Genomic DNA, 7,802 nt, shown 5'->3' with positions numbered 1-7,802 from the left:
GGAATAGCTGGATCATATGGTAGATCTATCCTTAATTTTCTGAGGATACTCCATACTGCTTTCCATAGTGGCTGCACCAGTTTGCACTCCCATCAGCAATGTAGGAGGGTTCCCATCTCTCCACATCCTCTCCAACATTTGTTGTTTCCTGTCTTGTTAATTATAGCCATTCTGACGGGAGTGAGGTGATACCTCATTGTAGTTTTGATTTGCATTTCCCTGATAGCTAATGATGTTGAGCATCTTTTCACCGTGGGTGTGTATGTGTGTGTAGCTCTTGAAAAATATCCACTAAGTAATTTTATATTCCACTTGAAAGAAATGGTAGAGAAATGGAGTTTTTGGTTTATCTCAATTAATTGTCATACTGAGCAGATTGCTTGCTGTTGTGGTTTCTTTATCAATAAAATGTGCTGTGCTTCTAACCAGGATACTAATTCATATTTAATATATTTAAAATACAGATGTCTGGGCCCCACCCAAGAGCCACTGAATCAGAGCCTGGCAGGGAGGAGCCCCAGCACCAGGAGATCACTACTGTGCTGTCTTTCTCTTTGTGTTGTCTTTCTAGGAGCCCTTTGCTGGGTATAGCAACTTCATGTCTTTACCTTCTACCTTGTGACTCAATCTCTTACTTCCCCACAAAACGTGCTTGTAACTGAGTCGAACAAACATAGGCGTTATTTATCTATAATTCACAAGATGATTTCAATCTTTGAAATCTACATTACTTGGACTCTTGCAAAAAGATTTTCAAGAGCAGTCCCTTCTGGTTCCTCAATAAGTTGGAAAGGCCTTGACTTTAATCCAACATATTTGGTGTTATGTTATCCCTGATATCATTCAGTTCTTACTGTGAGCTTCTCAAAACAAAGATGGCTTCTATTTGGCCTGGAAGAAGGAATGTGAAATCATCTGAACCAAAAACGTGATGTCCTCACTCTGGCTAAATTGACAAAATAGTGATGATTCTTCAACTGTCCAAGGCTGCATTTAGATTTGGATTGAAATCATGTTGTCTATTTTTCTCATGAGCTTATATACTTTTTAAAATGTTGCACTACTATTTGGAAAAGTTTGAACTCGTGCAAGGTATTAGTTTTGCGACTATCTAATTTCTTGTCGTAACTGGAGCCATTTTATGAGTGTAAAGGGGAGCTATCCATAACATGCCAGGGACAAAACAAGCACCAACAGAGCTGTCCAGACAGCAGTGGGATGTGAGCCCACCCTTGCCATCTGTGACCCAGAGGCAGGAGACATGGGGGTGAGAGCAGGAGTCAGCCCCACCTTGGTCAGACACGTCCAAGCCTGGCTTTGTTCTGGCCCTGCCCAGGTCATGGGTTAAAGAGTCTGCTGTGTCTGCCGAGAGGAGGTCGATGGGAGGAAGCACGGTGACCTGGGCCCAGTAGGAAGGACGGTCAGCAGAGTGACAGTGACCCAGGGAAGAGAGAGAGTGGTGGTTTATACTGGAGGGTGGTGGCAGAGATGGAGAGAAGAGAACAGAGGGAGTTTGAGGGAAATATCTATGGCCTGCCTGATGCATTGGATGTAGACGGTGAGGAAAAAGGACAGGTCAAGAGGGGTTTCCAGGTCTGGGCTGAAAGCGAGGGGACGTGGGGGGCTGTGGACTGACTAGAGCATTCTGAAGCTAAAGCAAGTCTTCCGTGGCTGGCTTCCCCAAGAGCGACCCCAAGTCTGTGGTTCCTCATGCTCCTCTGAAACAGGTCGTGTACTTGGGACAGGATCCGTCCATGTAGTTAGCAGTGTTTGAGAGGATAATTGGGAGCAGATTTCCTGCAGAAGTTGTACATCTGCTCTGCCAGGCTGTTTGTACCTTCCTGTCTGTGTCTGCGCAGAACCCTGACCAGAAATGGCACTGTCCTCTTTATCTTCCCTACACTTTTCCTCTCATTCATCTCAAGATCCTTGTTATTCTATGTGGATTCCCAGCATGGACATCACTTGGGAGCAGTGCAGGGACTCGGGCCCACCCAGGACCTTATGAATTACGATCTGCTTTGTAACGAGATCTTCAAGTGATTCGTATGCCCCTGAAAGTGTGTAAAGCACCGTGGATAACTCCTCCTTCTCCTTCAGCATTCAGCTCAGGACCACGTCCTCCAGAGACCCTCCCTGACCTCCCACCCAACACCCAACCTGTTGCAGGGACAGTTCGAGAGCCGGGCACAGCGCCAGCAGCGGGTGCACACGCCACCTCCATGAGCATTTATAGTCCGTGAGTCTTTCTCTTCCACTGGCTCTGCGCTCTGCTGCAGTCCATTGAGTGTTCATCTTGGCATCTCCACGAGTAGCATCATATCGGCTCCACTAAGGCAGTGGACGCATCAACCTTGGGAACTCTCACCCTGCCCTCGAGCCCCTCCTGGAGCTGCCCTGGGAGCCCCTGTTGTAGGAGCGCCTAAGAGGTGAGACCCTCTGATCCCCAGGGCCTTCATGGATGGTCGAAACCTCATGGACGTCCAAATGGACATGACTACTCCCCTCTCTATTCCTTGGAAAAAAGCTTTTCACTCAGTGTACTACATCCACACACAGCTGATTTTTTTTCCGGATTTCCCTGCAAAGATTTTACTATGATTTTCTTAAAGTACCGCAGATAATATACGTGTGATCATAAAACTTCTGAGTCCTCCTTCATTCCTCTTCTCAGACCCCACAACAGTCAAACACAGCCCCATCAGTCCTGCTCCTCCACCTCTGTGATGACCACCCCAGTGCCAGCCCCAGGGCTCCCTGCAGACCCCTGTGAGGCCCCTCACCAAAACGCTGCCCCCTCTTCCCCCACCCCACATTCCACTGTCTCGAAGCCACAGAGATCTATGTAGATAGCACATCACAGTATACCCCCATCCACCCTCTGTCTCCTCCCCAGGTCTACACCCTTCCCTGGTGTCACTCCCCTGCACTACAGAGACATCTATGCAGTGGGCCCTGCTCCCTGCCCACCTTCCCTCCCCCTCATCTCAGTCCTATTTCCGCTGCCCCAGAAGCCACCTCTCAGGTCTCTATACTTCCTGTTCTGTCTGCCTGGAACATTCTGCCCATGACCTCCCAGGCTAATTCCTATTACCTTTCATCTCAGCATAAATGTCACCCACTGAGTGTTAGCCTGTCACCGCCCTTACCATCCCCCTATAGGAATCGTCTGTAGAGCACGTATTTCCCTCCTTCGTCTCTTGCTCTTTATGATCTAACCTTGCCCCTCAGTAGAATGTAAGCTCTGGGGCCCCCAGTCCTCATCGGGCCGTTTTCTTTCATGCATCGCTGCATCCCCAACACCTGGAACAGTGCAGAAGACATCACAGAAGCTCCAAGTGTAACAATGAATGGATGGGAAGGAAGGCAATAAGACCCTCGCACTTCGGATTCAGCAGAGTCCAGTGTGCTGGTCACTCTCCAGATTCCTTCGGGGCCCCTCTCTGGCCGGCTCTGTGCCCGGGCTGACTCCTCTGCCTGTACTGCCCAGGCCTCTGGGAGGCTCCTAGGCTTCAGCAGGAGGTGGGACGACAGGAGGACAGAGGGCAGGGGCAGTTTTCCCTGTTCCCCTGACAGCCCCTCATGGGCCCAGAGGACACCATTTCCCCTCCTCCCTCCAGCCCAGGGCTGGGAACAGCTTCCCTCTCGCTGGCCCCTGGGAGCCCCGCATCCCTGGCCCTTCCCTCCTCCCTGTCTCAGCTCCAGAAACGGCTGCATCTCAGTCTCTTCATCTGCACCACTGGGGTGAAGTGTTTGTAGTGGGAATTTTGTCGGCTACATCAGGCACCTCTCCTTTTCTGTGTGCAGGACTTAGGATTCTTTTGTGTACATCACGGTGGATTGCATGATCTTTTTCTTTTATTTATTTTAAATAATTTTTCAAAATTGAATCTCTTAATTTTACATTTTCCTTAGGTACTGAAATAACAAAGTATTCTACATCTGTACTGTAGTTTGTGCATGTCTGTGTGTGTGGGTGTGGGTGCATATGTGATTGCCACCAAGGGAAAACTGCATAAAATGGACTGCAAAACATTGAAAAATGTTTTGGCAAGAAACACTATCTTAAACAATACAACAAAGATTTAAAAAATTACAGAACAAAAAACAGAGTGCAAATTATCTAAAATTACCCTCTAAATTAATCTATAAATTTAGGAATAAATCAAAACATTATGAAATGTGAACGGGAGTATGTTGAAGTCTTTTTTTTCCCCGCTTTTCCATTGGTTTTTACTAACAATCTAATTCATTCAGGCAAATATTGTCACTTCGCAGATTCCTAATAAGGGCTCAGGGCACACAGAAACAGTCTTTATTGTTTTCTACATCTCTATGTCCTACTCTAATGATGGCTTAATGAATAGTGACCTTTCATTTAAATCTAAACTCAATCCTTATACTGTCTTATTCTAGAGGGTCCAAGGACAGAGAATGCAATTGATAAGCAATGTATTAAATGAAACTTTATTTGAAAAAATATCTTACACATTAGAATGCTTTATCTACTTGAATAAGAATAATTAAGTAATAGGAGCTAAATTAAAAACAGAAAAAAATCAAAATTCCTTTGAAAAGAGAACACCCGTGCAGATGTCCTGCTGTGGCTGGGGTGCTGAAGGCCCAGCTGCTGTGGATGCTGAGTCAAATCTGCAGGTGACCCCAGGCCCCTGAGGCCTCATGGCAGGGCCATCCTCCTTCCTGGGGGGGTCCTACCGGCCCAGGGGATCCCCCACACTTCTGGGCCTCTGGGGACCGTGGGAGGAGCAGCTGGAGGAAAACTGCCTCTTGGCAAAGGCTGGAACGAGGCCTCCAACATGGCCAGCCTTTGCCTGTTGTGCTCGTTTTCTCTTCTTAGCTCCTCGAGCTTTCTCTCCGCCAACACGGCTGCCCTCCAGCTTTCTTTGGCTCTTTGCATCTGGAAGAGGTTCTCCTCGTGATAGTAGGAAGTGCACATCTTCACTTCTTGGGCCAGGTCTTCAGCCATCTTCTTGTAGAGGTTGCGAAGCTGGTACGTGGAGTTCATCTCCCAGCACACGTTGAGGAGCTTCTTGTTCAACTCGGAGCAGACCCTTTCCTCCTCAAAGAATTTTCTGTAAAGTGGCCCAACTTCTTCATCATGTAGCTCATGCAGATTTTGAAATTTGAGCTTCAGCTGCTGAATCTCACCTTCAAGCTTGGTGTTTTCGTGCTGCAAAGTTGCTTCCTCGGTTTGGAGGGAGAGGATTTCTCCTGGAAGCTCTTCCTCAATTTGCTTTTGTTGCTGCAACCATCTGGCTCTTTCCTGATGTTCCTCTTCATCAGTTGCTTTGGAGACTTTAACAGGCAGGCTCTTCAAAGCCTTTTCCAGAAGGTCGACAGTGTCCTGAAGTGCTGATGTGCTCAGGATTGTATTCATCGCTGCCAAGCACAAGGTTCGTAACGGGAGAGGACTGGCCTCCACCCGAGGGCACTGAAGGGCTTCCACGGCTCGGTTCTCAGGTCCGGTATTCTCCCCACATTTTCCACTGACTTCACCGCAGGCAGAACACCTTTCGCCTGGAGACTTCCCTCTTCTGAAAATATGTCCTGTCTTGACTATCAAAGCCACCACCACAGTACATACCAGGACCTCCCAGGGGAACGCAGGGAGACCTGGCCTCTGGCTCAAGCTTTCCGAAATCACCAGCAGAGCACACCACAGGTGCCCCAGGATCAGCTGGAAAGCGGACGCGATGGCAGGCAGCAGGCCCTCCATGGCTGGGGAGAGCTCCGCAGCTGTGCCTCTGAGTGCCAGTGCCCTGTGGGCCACAACTGACCGCTCGGAACCCTGAGGAGTGTTCCATCTCCAAAGTAAACAGGTGGCTGGAACCAGGGTGTGTCAGTTGGTTGGGGGAGGGGAGGCCAGCTAGGGTCTAGGAAACAGACCCCTAAGTGAGCTCTGAAAGTGGAAGGGGTCTCACTTCTCCAGGCACTGGGGGAGGTGGACAGGGCTGATGGCAGCCTGGCTCTGCCAGTCTAGGCCCACCTGGCCCTACAGCACACCTAGGGGACAAAGCAGGGCCAGGCCACGTCCCTTTCTGTGCACAAGAGCAAGTGATGGGGGCCATCCCTGGGTGAGGCCCACTCTCCTCCTGTTTTCAAGTTTCCTTCTGTGCAGGGACGCCTGCGACTGCCCACACAGCTCCCCAATCTTCCTAGTCTGAGGCTCCCTCTGTCCTTCTGGTTGGTCACTGGGGACAAGCAAGGGCAAAGACTGAAGGGTGTCCCTAAAGGTATGAACTAAGAGACCAGGATTCCAATCCAAACAACTCAAGAGTCATCAATATGAACTGGCAATCTTAACATTTTATGGATTTTGGTTGAGACAATATGTCCTCATTCAATCCAAGTGTTCCTGGGTGGAAGTGACTCTCCTGGGGTGACACAGTGACCAGGGCTCCTTTCCTCATGTGGCCCTGCCATCTTCAGTATAAGCTTCCCAAGGTGGCCCTGAGGAGGGTCCAGTCCACCAAATTGTCTTCAGAGGTGGGCCTCTGGGGATGGCGTTTTTACACATATTATCAAAAAGAACTCAACAAACACTTTTTGAGAAACTCTGACATTCTAATATGATGATGGGAACATCAATAGTCTCTTGCCCTGTTAGGCTTCATGTTTGGTAAGCAAGAAAGGCACAAGCAAATAATTTTAAAATAACACAGTACTCATTAAGACACAGGTATGCTCTGGGTGCTAGAAAAGCACTTGGTCCATACTAGAGGCCAGGGGAAACATCCTAGAGCCATTAGCTCCTGAGCTAAATCCTACAACGCCAGAAGAAATTAGGCTGGGGATAAAGGCTAGAAGGGATTCCTTCGAAGGAAAAGCAAGCATAAAGACAAAAGAAATTAAATAGCACTGGGTGGATGAGAACTTCAAGCCATTCTGCGTCATCACAGTGTAAAGAGAAAAGAACAAAACAGTAGAAAACGAAGTCAGAGATGCAGACAGGAGTCAAGCCACAGTGTGTCTTCAACTTGGACACAGCAACTGGGTCTGTCTTACACACATAAAACTTCTCCCGATTATCACCTATTATCTGTGTGAAGTAGGAGTATTCCAGGCTTAGCCGACATAAGATCATTTGTAGAGCAAAAATACTAAGATTATCCTGAAAACTTGAAATCAACCAACATTAAACAGTATTTAATGCCAATTAATAGCTATAAACATCTATGTGAATGGGTTCTTCCTGGTTATTTCCTAACTTTGAGAAAGTCTATAAACAAAATCAGAAATTCTCTTCCAATACAAGTTAGTAATCAAACTTCTCTAATTGAGAATGCATAAAAATAAATACCTACATTTTATAGAATACAGTTACACCACAATGAGATATGGAGGTAACTGAATGTATTTTGAAAAACTCAGTGCTATATAAGCACAAAGTATTCATGTTATGAATAAAAATTAGTCCATAAAATTTTCCATATGGACCTGTGTGTGCGCATGTATGTGTGCTTATTTTGTTACATGGTAATAAACCTTTCTCCAAAATCTTTATTTTAGGGAGGGGCAGGGATTGAAAGAAGGGAAATTCTACTAAATGGTAAAGCTATCAGTAATTAAAAATACTACTTTATCTTCAAAAATAATACTAAGCCTCTACCAACACTTAAAATCCATAAAACAAATGATTTTGCCCATTTAAAATTCTAGAAATTTTTGTTTCTTTAATGAGTAACACTGTAGCTGTTCCATATTTCAAAACAATGAATACTCCATGAGGTGCTCTATGAAAGGATATACCAATGAAATACAATCTGGAAAAAAATATAATG

This window comes from Equus asinus, chromosome 17, assembly GCF_041296235.1.
Source record: "Equus asinus isolate D_3611 breed Donkey chromosome 17, EquAss-T2T_v2, whole genome shotgun sequence".
NCBI classification, from domain to species: Eukaryota; Metazoa; Chordata; class Mammalia; order Perissodactyla; family Equidae; genus Equus; species Equus asinus.
The sequence above is the reverse complement of the archived record's forward strand: the minus strand, read 5'-3'. Positions refer to the sequence as shown.